Source organism: Notamacropus eugenii, chromosome 5, assembly GCF_028372415.1.
Source record: "Notamacropus eugenii isolate mMacEug1 chromosome 5, mMacEug1.pri_v2, whole genome shotgun sequence".
In the NCBI taxonomy this organism is placed as follows: domain Eukaryota; kingdom Metazoa; phylum Chordata; class Mammalia; order Diprotodontia; family Macropodidae; genus Notamacropus; species Notamacropus eugenii.
This window is the reverse complement of record NC_092876.1, coordinates 271,699,533-271,712,262: the sequence shown is the minus strand read 5'-3', so window position 1 is coordinate 271,712,262 and position 12,730 is coordinate 271,699,533. Positions and strand designations below refer to the sequence as shown.

Here is a 12,730-nt window from a genome sequence, read left to right as displayed (position 1 = left end):
CAGTTTTTAACTCAAGAAGATGAGTCTTCCTGATTCCAGACTCAGCATTCTATCCACTGTGCCAACTAGCTTTCCAGGTAGATATTTCCAGATAGATAAGCACCAGTAGGTGCTTAATAATCCATTCTAGTAGAAGAGGAAAAGAGGTAGAAATCATATAAATCATAAGAGCCAACTTTTATATGGCCATTTAAGACTATAAAACACTTTATATGCATTACCTCCTTGATCCTCACAAGGATCCTGAGAGGTACAATATGTTATTCTTGGCAGATATTACATATTATTATAGATGGCAAAAGAGGCTGTGACTTGTTCAAAATCACACAACTAGCAAGTGGTAGTATGAGGATTTGAATCCAGTTCTCTTGTAGTCCATCATTTTCTTTCTACTATATCCTTCCAAAGAAGTCAGACTAATGGTAGAAAATACATACATTCACATCCCTTCAAAGCAGTCATTTCTACTGTGAACTTATTTCAAAGATACAAGCAGTTCTGGAACTCCTATTTTAATTCAAAACCCAAAGTTCATTCTTTTGAATGCCTGCAGTGCTGACAAATCTTTGTCCTCAGCCAATGTTTTTAATTTTAGAAAATGCCATTTAGAGACACAACTGATGAATAAGATGGGAAGTCAAGTTGGACAGTACTATTTCATAGTTAAAAATACTACCTGACTAGAAAATACCTTCAGAAAAGGTGGTCCCAAAATGTTCTGACCAATAGTCATAGGCTTTCCTGATTGTACATAGTGAGGGATAAAATTTTGGTCTTTTTGAGAATTAAAGCATCTCTTCATATTAAAGCACTACTTGGGGATGGCCTAGGAGCTTTACTTTAACCACAGGCTTTACTTCTACAATAGTTCTGTTGTTTCTTTCTCTGATAATGGCCCTACAAGCCTACTTTCAGCTCCAAGCTTTGGTCCATTTTCCCCAGAATAACTGATCTATCATGCAGATCCATCTCCTATTCTCAAGCTGGATCTACGTTATGACAGAAGGCACATCTTTTGCAAGGATTGAGGATAAATAAGTCTGTGATTATGAAACAGAGCAAATCACACTTGTTCATTTACACTAATAAACTAAAGACCCTGTATAATTGTCAGCATGGAAGCCTTACCCACTTTGGTAGTTACTTAACATGTGTCCTCATCACTAAGCTGCCCTAATCAAAGCTTGGAAGAAATCATTCTGGTTTAACAGGTTCCTAAAAAATAATCATTTTCTGTACTTTCCCACCCTCTGGTGGAAATCATAAACAAGTGGTGAACAACTTCAAAGACAGCAAAGAAAACCACCTAGTCCGTAAATTAAATAATCAACAGCTGCACGATCTACAGTAACTTCACAGGGCTGTTTCCCTATGGTTTCTCTAAAAATATGGACATGTTACCCAATCCAGCTGAGCCTCAGTTTCATCATTTATAACACAAGAGGATATCTGCCCTACCTCATTGAGATTCTGCTAGGTGGCAGACCCAGCAAAAGGTCAGTGAGATATCCTTCTAGTCCAAGACAACATAGGAGGTCAGAAAGAGAGATCTGTGATGTTGGAAAGCAGGCTGACCTAGATGAAACACTAATGGTGGGACTAGGTGGTTTTTGTTGCTTTTGTCCTTCATTTTCAAAGAGGATCATGACCTCAGAGGAGATTATGACTTGACTTGCAGTTGACTTGGATTTGAATGAGGGAGGGCTGTGCAAGGTCACCAGCCTTACTTTCTCCTCCAGCACTACCTGGATCCAGTGACCAGATATTCATCAGGATGATTGGAGATGGCCCAGGATGCGATGGGAGACCCTGGCCTTTTTAGGCTAAGGCTTTTTCAGGGACTCATTTGGAGTGAGTATGTCATTCAGTAAATAGACCTCTTTAAGAAGTCAAGAGATGGCCCCTTTAATTAGAAAAAAAAAAAGAAAAACAATCAAGCTGGGAGAGGGAAGACTGTCAGGGTTGCTGTTCCAAAGAGAAACAGTTACTTTTGACATTCACTCTAAGCCAAGAGGGCCCAAAATATAGCCATTAAGTGGAACTTGGGCATGGACATATGGTGGTCCAATCTATTAGTTTCAGAGTGAAGTGAGTTTAAGGTTTTATAAGAGAGACAGAGAGGGAGAGAAGGAGAGAGAGAGAGAGAGAAAGAGAGAGAGAGACAGAGAGAGAGACAGAGACAGAGAAAGAGAGACAGAGACAGAGAGAGACAGAGAGACAGAGAGACAGAGAGATGGCACAGGGTAAGTAGAATATGAAGGAGTGATATCTACAAAATAAAATTAATGGGTGAGAGAGGAATATATTGGCAGTAGGAGAAAGGCAGAGCTAAAATGAGGTAATTTTTCTCACACAAAAGAGGCAAGAAAACAGTTTCACAATAGAAGGGAGGATGGGGGAGGTGAAAGGCAATGTACGAATGTTACTCTCATCAGATTTGGCTTAAGGAGGGAATAATATACACACTCAGTTGGGTATCTTACCCTACAGGAGAGTAAGGGGAAGAGGATAAGGGGTAGGGAATGATAGGAGTGAAGGGAGAGTTAGAAGCCAGTATTCATGAAAAGGGACAGGGTCAAAGGAGAAAATAGAATAAGTGAGAAAATAGAATAATAACTATAAGAATTATAGTTAGCCTTTCACAACATGACTTATGGAAGTGTTTTGCATAACTATACATGTATAACCTATATTGAATTCCTTGCCTTCTCAATGAGGGTGGATGGGGAGGGAAGAAGAAAGAGAATTTGGGACTCAAAGTTCTAAAAACAAATGTTAAAAAATTGTTTTTATATGCAACTGGGAAATAAGATGTATAGGCAATGGGGTGTAGAAATCTATATTGCCCTACAAGAGAGTAAGGGGGAAGAGGATAAAGAGATAGGGAGATAAAAGGGAAGGCAGACTGGGGAAAGGGGTAATAAAGATTCATGCCATATCAGGGTCTTGGGAGGTAAAAGATGGGGAAAAAATTTGGAATTCGAAATCTTGTGGAAATGAATGTTGAAAACCAAAAATTAATTAATTAATGTTTAAAAAGAAATCTATCTTTCTCTATAAGAAAGTAGAAGGGAAGGGGATAACAGAAGGGGCAATGTGTAATAGAAAGGAGGGCAGATTAAGGGAAGGAGTAGTCAGAATACAAACCATCTTGGGGTAGAGGTAGGGGAGAGATGGGGAGAAAATGTGGAACTCGAAATCTTGAAGAAGTGAATGATGAAAACTAAAAATTAATTAATTAATTTAAAAAAACTGAATTAGCTAAATGGACAAAAGAGGCCACCAAAATAATTCCTTAAAAAGCAGAATTGGCCAAATGGGAAAAGAGGTACAAAAACTTACTGAAGAAAATAATTCCTTAAAGATTAAAAATGGAGAAGTGGACATAAATGACTCAATGAAAAATCAAGAAACAATAAAATAAAGTCAAAAGAATGAAAAAAAATAGAAGAAAATGTGAACTATCTTATCAGAAAAACAACTGACCTGGAAAACAGATCCAGAAGAGATAATTTAAGAATAACCTGAAAGCCATGATCCAAGACATTATATTTCAAGAAATCATGCAGGAAAACAGCCCTGAAATCTTAGAATCAGATGATAAAACAGAAATTGAAAGAATCTACCAATCACTTCCTGAAAGGGATCCCTAAATTAAACCTCCCAGGAATATCACAGAAAAATCCCAGGTTAGAGAAAATATTGCAAGCAGCCATTAAGAAACCATTCAAATACTGTGCACAGTCAGGATAACACAAGATTTAGGGTTCAGACAGTGACTATAGCTTTTCCCAAGGGTGCTGACTTATAGCAGCAAGCACCCTGGCATACACAGGATGACCTGCTGCACAGATTCTTAGATCTGCTTTTCTAAAAGGAGAGCAACTTTTGAGGGGTCAACAGTCTTCTTTAATCACATATACCAACAGAGGAAATACAAACAGAGGAAACAAAATCCAACAGACAGGGCTTCTAACTGTCTTACCATAAGCAATACATATATCACAGATCAACAGACAGATCCAACTGTCTGACCATTACATACATACATAATTAGCAGAGAGAGAAGCAACACCAACATCTGGGTTTTTTAAGTGAGGGAGGGGAGATAGATTTAACAGCTACCCAGAGTCTCATCTGGCACATGAGCCTTCTTCCAAGCCCCCAGAGCAAAACCTCACCTCAGAGTACATATATACCCTTTTCAGAGCCCTGGAGCACAGACTTCTTACTCAGTACTTCATTAATTAACAAAAGATGTGGGTCTTTCTACAAAACAAACCTCCCTTAATCAATCTTCCCTTAATGGGCTTCATCTGAGGCCTATTAATGGGTGGGAAGATCTTTAACTCTTATATCCCAAGCCTCCTCTAATCAAGCAACTCTCATTAACATTACTTGACTTCAGTGCAAAGGTTCTTAATCTGGGGACACTAGATCCCCTCCAGGGGGTAAAGAGAGAGAGTTCAGGGATTCTATGAACTTGAAGGGAAAAACCCACATATCTTTATATTCACTCACCTCTAAATGAAATTTCACATTTCCTTCAATCACTAACGAGGCAATAAGCATTATTCTAAGAAGAGACCCATAAGTTTCACCAGCCTGCCAAAGAGCTCTGTGACATAAAGATATTTAAGAATCTCTGCTTTAAAGGAAGCCAATGGTACTTTAAGGCCCTTAGGTTCACTGGGATGGCTACTCACCCTTTCCCAATTTCCCATCAGCAGCAACCCTATCAGCCTTCCCAGTAGTTGTTTCTTGACTATTCTAGAATCTGTCTTCCCCCCATCCTCATGAAGTGGTCACCTTTCTTTTGTGCTTCAGGTAAAAAAAAGTAATTAGTTTTGAATTCAGGGGTCTCCACCTACAGGAGGCCTTTCCTGATTCCCCAAAGTCTTAATGACCTCCCTGCTGCCCTTTCCCAAAATTATTTTGTATTTACACTATATACTTTGTATTTATTTATATGTATACTTTATATCCCCCTAAATAAGGCATAGACTCCTTAAGGTAGGGGATGACTTTGTTTTTGTCTTTTTAACCCTAGCAGCTAGCACAGTGCCTGGCACATAGTAGGTACCCCAAAGGTTCTTGTCAACCTGGATTGAATTGGCCCTTGCATGAAGCATGCCATATTCCTTTATATGAATCACAGCACATTCCTGGACACTGGGACACTTCTGTTTCCTGGAAGTTTCTGTTTCCTAGAAGTTTCAGCAAGTTCCGGGGATGTACAGATTTCTAAACCTAGAAGGGGCCTTAGCTTAACTAGTTCAACTCTCCTATCTGACAGATGAGGAAACTGAGACCCAGACAAATAAAGCCATATGCTATGCTGCTGCTTTATGTTGGTACTCAAAGGCCTTACTGTTATCTTCTCTATATAGGACTTTTTCAGTACATTTTTATTATCCATTTAACAATAATGACCATTTACTCAGGTTTCCAAAGAAAATGGAATTAGGCAACTTGCTACTGAGTGGAATAGGTTTAGTGAAGACTTCTCAGATTGTAATTCTTCTCCCAGGGGTGAGGTAAGACCAAGAGGCTCAAGGTTACAATATTTTTAGAGTGTAATAATTCCATATAAGGATATAAAACTGTGTAGTACATTAGGGTCTCAGTGATTAGATGAAACTTACATAATTCTTCGATGTCTTCATTTCAAAAGGGATTGGCTAGATTTTGCATCTAGAATGTAAGATCATATTCTTAGGTAATGAGGATAATGGTCAGTGGGGAGGGAGAGACTTGCGTGAGAAACTCTATATATCATTGCTTCTCCTTTGTCTTTGGCTTTTCCTGGTAGAGGAATTGCCCACTTCATGAGAATCGAATAAATAAACTTTCTGTCATCACTTTGAGAGGCCTCTGAGTAATTAATTTAAGTAGGGAATCTTGTCATCCCACACAGTTTTTGGGGGTGCCTTCCGGGATCTGTGGCTTTCCAGAGAGGTGGCTGGCAACTTCATTCAAGGGCAGGTGCCTGTGGGGAGACCCCCCCCCCCCCACCATGGTCCTTGAAACTGAGCTGTTGAGCCTACCTCTCTGCAAAGTAACGACCCAAAGCAGAGGAACTCAGCAAGAACAGAACGCATAAAGATAAAGACTCTAAAGACTCCAAAGCTATGAAATGTTTGAAATGCCAACTGGTTGGTGTTGAAGGTTGCAGTTAGGCAACTTGTTTGCGTACATTCCAGAGGGAAGCACAGGGGAGGGCCTGGGGGTTGAATTCGAAGAGTCTTAGATAGACTCAGGGAGATGGTGACAACTCCCAACCAAATTAGTGGACTGCAGACCCCAAGAGCAAGGGCCCTCCCCAGAAACGCTGCCAGGTGACTGCTAGTGGGCGGGCAACCCCCACTGAGAGCTAGAAGAGAGCTAGCAAGGGAGCTAGCATAATTCGTTGAGTCTTGGACTTGGAGGTGTCTGGTGACAGCCCTTGTACAAAACAAAATGGGAAAGAAGCAGGTCCAAGAGTCGAGCTTTGGAGTGGAGTCAGGAAATACCTGTAAACAGTCCCTTGGGAAATCGATTACAGAATTGGCACGAATTACCAAAATATAAAGGGAAGGATAAGAAGAAGATGATTAAGTATTGTTGTTTCATATGGGGTGAAAAGACATTGGAGGAGGAGGCACAATCTGGCCCAAATATGGTTCCCCCGAGGACTGGATTTGCCCAAAATTTAAATCTATATGTACTATTTTGTTTTGTTAAATGTTTTGGTCTGTATATGTTGTGTTGGTATTTCTGTGTGAATGAAAGTCTGCGTCTCTGTTTTATCTGATAAAGTTGTAAATTTAACCAGCCAGCTAGCAGGAGCAGAAAGGCTGAGCTGGACTGTCCTTGAAATTCCTGAGCCTTGTGGGATATTGCAGGAACTTGATAGACCCATTATGCAGTCCTAACTAAACCCTTTATATAATCATCTACTGGAAGGAAAAACCAGGACACATTCTATGGGACTCTGAGAGTGAACAAAGTTTTAAACAACTCAAGGAAATTTTAATCTCAGCCCTGGTATTAATGTTACCCTCAATAGAGAAGCCCTTTCATCTCTTTGTGAACACAGACAAGGGGGTGGCCTTGGGAGTCCTGGCATAAATAAGAGGAGGGCAGAGACATCCGGTGGCATTTTTATCAAAAATGTTAGATCCAGTAACAAAAGGATGGGTATTTGTTAGATGCAACATTAATCTAATGTAATTGTTACACGATTTTTAAATTTGTAATTTATTACATATAGATTGGGGTTTTAAAAGGATTGGATAGAAATTTGATAAGTTGAATCTTATATTTGGTTAAAAAAAAGAGAGCAGTGAAAATGCTGACGTGTGCTATATAATGGTATATTTAAGCTGGAAGGGAATACCAGCGCAGACAGTTGTAGTTGGGGTGTGGAGGAAGGCTGGATAGTCTTGAGTGGTGGGATTGAGAGTCTTAGAAAAATAAGGGTTTTGTTTACAGCTGGTTTCAGTAAGTAGTGAGGGTGTGAGGAAGTATTTTAAGAAGAAAAAAAAAGAAGAAAAATCGTGTAATTTGGGATGACTCTATCTGAAAGAATATCAGGTGATAGTGTGCCTACGTGGTGGTAAACTGAATGGGTTAATGACTTATTTTAAGTTTTAAGTAAACTTAAATACATTTAAATTTTTAGGTAATCCATCTAAATATTGTATTAGGAATTGCATTGTTAAGTTTATTAATGAATTGGTTAAAAAGAGCTGTTATGAATTTTTTTGTAAGAGTTTCCTTGTTGTAGCATTCTTGTTGAGAGAATGAGAATGCTTTAAAAATGTACATGTGTATATATATGGGTGTGATTTTCAAGCCTGTTCTATCGGAGTATTTATTAAGTGTGTTAAAAGTTTATTTCTGCTGTCGAAAAGGAAATTTTGGCTAAAATTGTTTTTGCCATGAATCAAACATTTACTCTAAAGTTATGTTTGTAAAAGAAAGTTTATGGGCAAATGTGAAAAGGCTTTGGGTTCAGGTCTTTTCTTGTGATTTCTGTCAAGTAGTTTCAAGGGGATTGTGATAAATTGTAAACTGTTCGTAAGAGAGGAAATATTTGTTGTATTAAGAAATACTTTGTAAAATCTTTTGTATGGTTTTTGGAAGGCCTACCTATCCAATTTGTATTTGTAAGTTACAGAAGTGGGAAGAATTTAGTTTCTCTAATAGGATATGAAAATACAACTGGTGTCATCTGAAATTTATTGTTTGGGTTCATAGCTAAAACAATTTGTTATCACTTATGAAAATTATGTTTGCCATTTATAATTCTAATGCTAAAACCTAAAGCTGGTACACTGTGTGTATATATGGGGAACGAAGCAGTCCTCAGGCTAGTAACAAGTACAGCCCCAGCAGCTGAGGAGATTGTATATAGAACTTGCTTTGGTGAGAATTTGAAAATGTATAAGAAACGATCTTCAGTGGTTGGCTCTTTAGGGCAAATTTAAGATCGAAGATGTAAGATAAAATCCCTGGGAACAATCTTTCTAAATCTAATGGGAATAAATAGATTTTGTATCATTGTTCCATAGAACAAGATTGGGATTTAAAGTTAACTGTAATTGTATTTTATTTACAGAGGGATTCAGGAAAAGGAGTCCTTTACTAAAAAAAAAAAAAAAGGGTGGCCCGAAGTGGTCTGGGAGCTCCAGGAATGGTCTTGATGGGAGTGGCCAGTAAACTGGAGATTTGGACTGATAGAATTAAGAGTGGGAAGTAGAATAGACTTGGGCATACTGATAGAGTGGGCCTTAGGAGAGCCAGTTCACGTGGAAAAAAAAAAAACAAAAACAAGGAGTTTTCAAGGTGAAGTTTTCCAGGGCCTTTAGACAAATGGGACTAAAACTCTTTTGGGGTAATGGACAAAGGTCCCAACTTGGAATGAGATCTTTGCATGTTACAAAATGATGTAAAAGCAATTAGTATTAAAACAATTGACTGAATTAATTACTGAGACTAAATCAGAGACATCTTCAGTTTGGGGAAAAGAATTTCAGTCTAATTTTCTTAGAGGTAGGTAGCCTCTGGTAATATTTGGCATTGAAAGTTAAATGATTGTTTTGATTTTAATTCATTACATGAACATAAAAATTCAAGTTAGTGTTTGAACTTATCACATGTGTAGACCATTCTTTTAGATTGAGCAGGGTTAGAAAGGGATAAAGTAGTTTGGGAAACAGATATAAATCTGTTAGAGCAATGACTTATGATTGTTATTCAATCAGGAACTAGAACATATATGAAAGGCATGTAGGCTACTTAAGACTTGCTTCAAAAGATGTTCCTTGGCCAATGTGAAATTAGTCAAGTCTGAAACTGATTATTGGCTCTTGCTGTTTTAAGATTTTTATGGGACTATTAACTGACTGTTCTTCTGAGTCTAACTCCAGGTGTGGATAGCAAGAGAAGTGGTCTGAGCCACTGATCCATGATGCCAATAAACCTGTGAGATGCTGGTATGAACTGCAAAAGGTGATCTCATGGGAAGGTCGGGAAAGCAGCTGTTCAGCCAGGGCTGAGGTAGGATTCTCCTGACTCAATTTCCCCACTGACACCTGGTAGACTTTAAGCCTGGCTGAATGCTAGTTGACAATCTACTCCTGCCTGAAACTGACATGAAGTAAGGGAGATGTTGTTTCCCTGCAATGTCCCTACTCTTAATGACAAATTCCTAAAATCAAAAGTTTTGTAAGTAATAATACCAGATCTATCAAATAATAGATTGTTGGTAGGGGAACATCTGAGGTTAAGTCTAAAATTAAGCTAATAGGTTTAGGACTTTAGACCAACAACAATAAGTTAGGGTCCTTTAATTCTTAGTAATAGTGTGGAGACAATTAGGTCAAAGGCTTGTGAGACTAGTATGCATAGTTATTATTTTGTCTCAGTTGGTTAATGTTAAACGAAAAATGGTTTGTGGACTATATTGTAAATGCTGTAAAAGAAGCATCACATGATCAGAAGTTGGAATTGTTTTATGATGTGATATGCACTGTGTTAAAAATGACTATTTATCGTATTTATGTAAGTACTGGAGCCCGGTATTGACTCCTTAGTGAAATCTCATCTTCCTAATGAGGGAACGAATAATGAATTATTGTGAAATGTAGAAGCTGCATTTTAACGTGCATTTTCTTTTTTTTTAAAAAACATGACAATTTGTCAAAGTTTCAATTTTGATTTTTGTAAGAGTGATAGGAATGGTAATCTAAGATAGTATTATGTTCAGTTTTGTAGGAGAGTGGACATCTGGATTTCTACAAGAAGATAAAGAGAAGAAGATGCTGAGATGCTGTGCTGAAGACTGTTTGAAGGAACATCCAGACTGGAAAACTGCATAAGATGATAACTTCTCCCCAGACTGCTGTATGAGATGGAACCTCTAAATGGACAGTTGATTAATTTAAATCTCTGTATCTGTACTTATAACAAGAGGACTGCCCTCTGTAATTTGCCAATGTGTCAGTCAACTTTGCTCCCTTCCCATATTCATGTAAAAAGGGAGATAGATGAAGGGAAGGATTCATAGGGGAAAGAATGTGAAGAGGTATTTATTGATTGGATTTAGGTGTGGAAACAGGAATAAATAAGAGGAGGGGAGAAATATGGGTGGGATGTGCTTGAACCTTGAACTATCTATTCCCCCATCCCAATTCAGAAAATGTTTAGCATGATTGGGAAACCAGTAGACAAAGTTATGGAAGGTTATTGCATTTAAACAAAAATTTGAAGTTGTTTAATGTCATTTATAATTATTACTATTAGTTATTAAACTCCTCATGCTTGGAAGACACACTTTGTCAGTATTAAAAGCTCCATTTAAAGCGTGTGTGAGAATACACAAAATTTGGAAAGGGATAACCAATGAGGTCTGTATATAAATTCATTATATGTTTTGTTGTTTGGAGAACTATACTAGGGTTATTATTGTTTGTTCTTAACAGAGCAGTATTACATCATAGATTGATTTCAGATTATTTAATTGCAGAAGAAGAGGGAGTTTGTGGAAAACTCCATCTGTCCACATGTTGTTTGAAAATTCATGATAATGGAAGAATAGTGAAAGAGATCACCAAGAATATCAGGAAAGTTGCCCACGTTGCTGTACAAACTTGCAACTTCCTTTTCAGTACATCTTGGTAGTCTTGGTTTGAAGGGAGCTGGTGGAAGAGACTACTGTGGTTTGGCCTCATAGCAATTAGTGGTATTACATTACTTCCTATTTATTTGCCTTGTTTGATTTCACTTATTACTAGAAGAGTTAGAAATTCTCTACTAAGGCTTGCTAGAGTAGAAGAGAGGACCGAAGGAGCCATTCGGTTGATGATACTAAAGAAGGAAGGATGGGCACTCGTGGAGACAAAAGATAGGAGTGACCCTGATGGGGATGAAGAAATTAATAGACAGTGTGAGATCATGTTATAGAACTTTGACTGAAATATCCGTGAGAAGTCTTCAGGTTAATAAATGAGAGGAGGGATTGAGTGGGATAGGTTTAGTGAAGACTTCTCAGATTGTAATTCTTCTCCCAGGAGTGAGGTAAGACCAAGAGGCTCAAAGTTACAATACTTTTAGAGTGTAATAATTCCATATAAGGATATAAAACTGTGTAGTACATTAGGGTCTCAATGATTGGATGAAACTTACATAATTCCTCGATGTCTTCATTTCAAAAGGGATTGGCTAGATTTCGCGTCTAGAATATAAGATCATATTCTCAGCTAATGAGGATAATGATCAGTGGGGAGGGAGAGACTTGTGTTAGAATTTATATATATCATTGCTTCTCCTTTGTCTTTGTCTTTTCCTGGTAGAGGAATTGCTCACTTCTCGAGAATCGAATAAATAAACTTTCTGTCATCACTTTGAGAGGCCTCTGAGTAATTAATTTAAGTAGGGAATCTTGTCATCCCACACGCTACCTTTATGAGCTGGGATTTACCTGACTTGAATCCCCAATCATTATTCATTGTAAGATCAAAAAATTGACAAAATTTTCCAGCAGAGGGAGCACATTCCTTAATTTTGGGAAGTTAGACAGCATTAAGTGATTATTTAACAAAGAATCCCCAATGTACTGTGATATCTGAAGCTGGTTAAGAGAGGACCCTGCTCTTTGGATCTTATAAAACAGATATTTATTCAGACTTCAAAGGATGTTTACCATGAGGTTATCCAAACAGGCATCCAAAAGTAAATCAAAAGTGAGTTTAGAGAACTTGTGTCTGTGCAGCTTAAGCTACTTATCAGTTTTCCAGGACAATAATGACAGAATCCATGTGTAGAATCTGCATCATGGGTAGTCATGGCTGCTTCTGTAATGTGGGTTTAGAGGGAGGAGAGGCTGTTCTTAATCAATCTAACCTTAAGTACAATGTAGAAAAGCAAGGTTTACAAGTAGCCAATTTGTTAATTTCAAACTATGAATGAATAAGAAACACTGAAGATAACCCTCAAGTAATATCCTTACCCACAGTCAGAGAAAGCATGGGGTAATATATGTAAGTGCTTTGCAAACTTTAAAGTGCTATGTAAGTGGTCATTATTATTACTGTCCTCATCTATGTATGTGAGACAAAGCTTTAAAATTTCACTCACTTTGTGCTCCTGTTCATTGGAAGCTTTCAACTATCACTTTTAAAAAATGCAGCTTGGTTTATCTCAAAATAAATGCCTAAAGGATATGTAGAGCCAAATTTTCTATTTA

At 37.8% G+C, this 12,730-nt stretch overlaps 1 protein-coding gene and 1 long non-coding RNA gene across 3 annotated transcripts in view; one reads left to right on the top strand and one right to left on the bottom strand.

Annotated features, from left to right (window-relative positions):
* Positions 1 to 12,730, bottom strand: part of LOC140507852 (aldehyde oxidase 3-like) — a 104,705-nt gene that overhangs the window by 59,296 nt on the left and 32,679 nt on the right. The gene's annotated exons all lie outside the window — the stretch shown is intronic.
* Positions 7,184 to 11,890, top strand: LOC140506073 (uncharacterized). 2 transcript variants are annotated; one of them, XR_011967761.1, is made up of 3 exons: positions 7,222 to 7,575; positions 9,414 to 9,543; positions 10,253 to 11,890. It is a non-coding gene; the product is annotated as an uncharacterized lncRNA (long non-coding RNA). The 2 variants fall into 2 exon arrangements; XR_011967760.1 differs by having other exon boundaries at positions 7,184 to 9,543.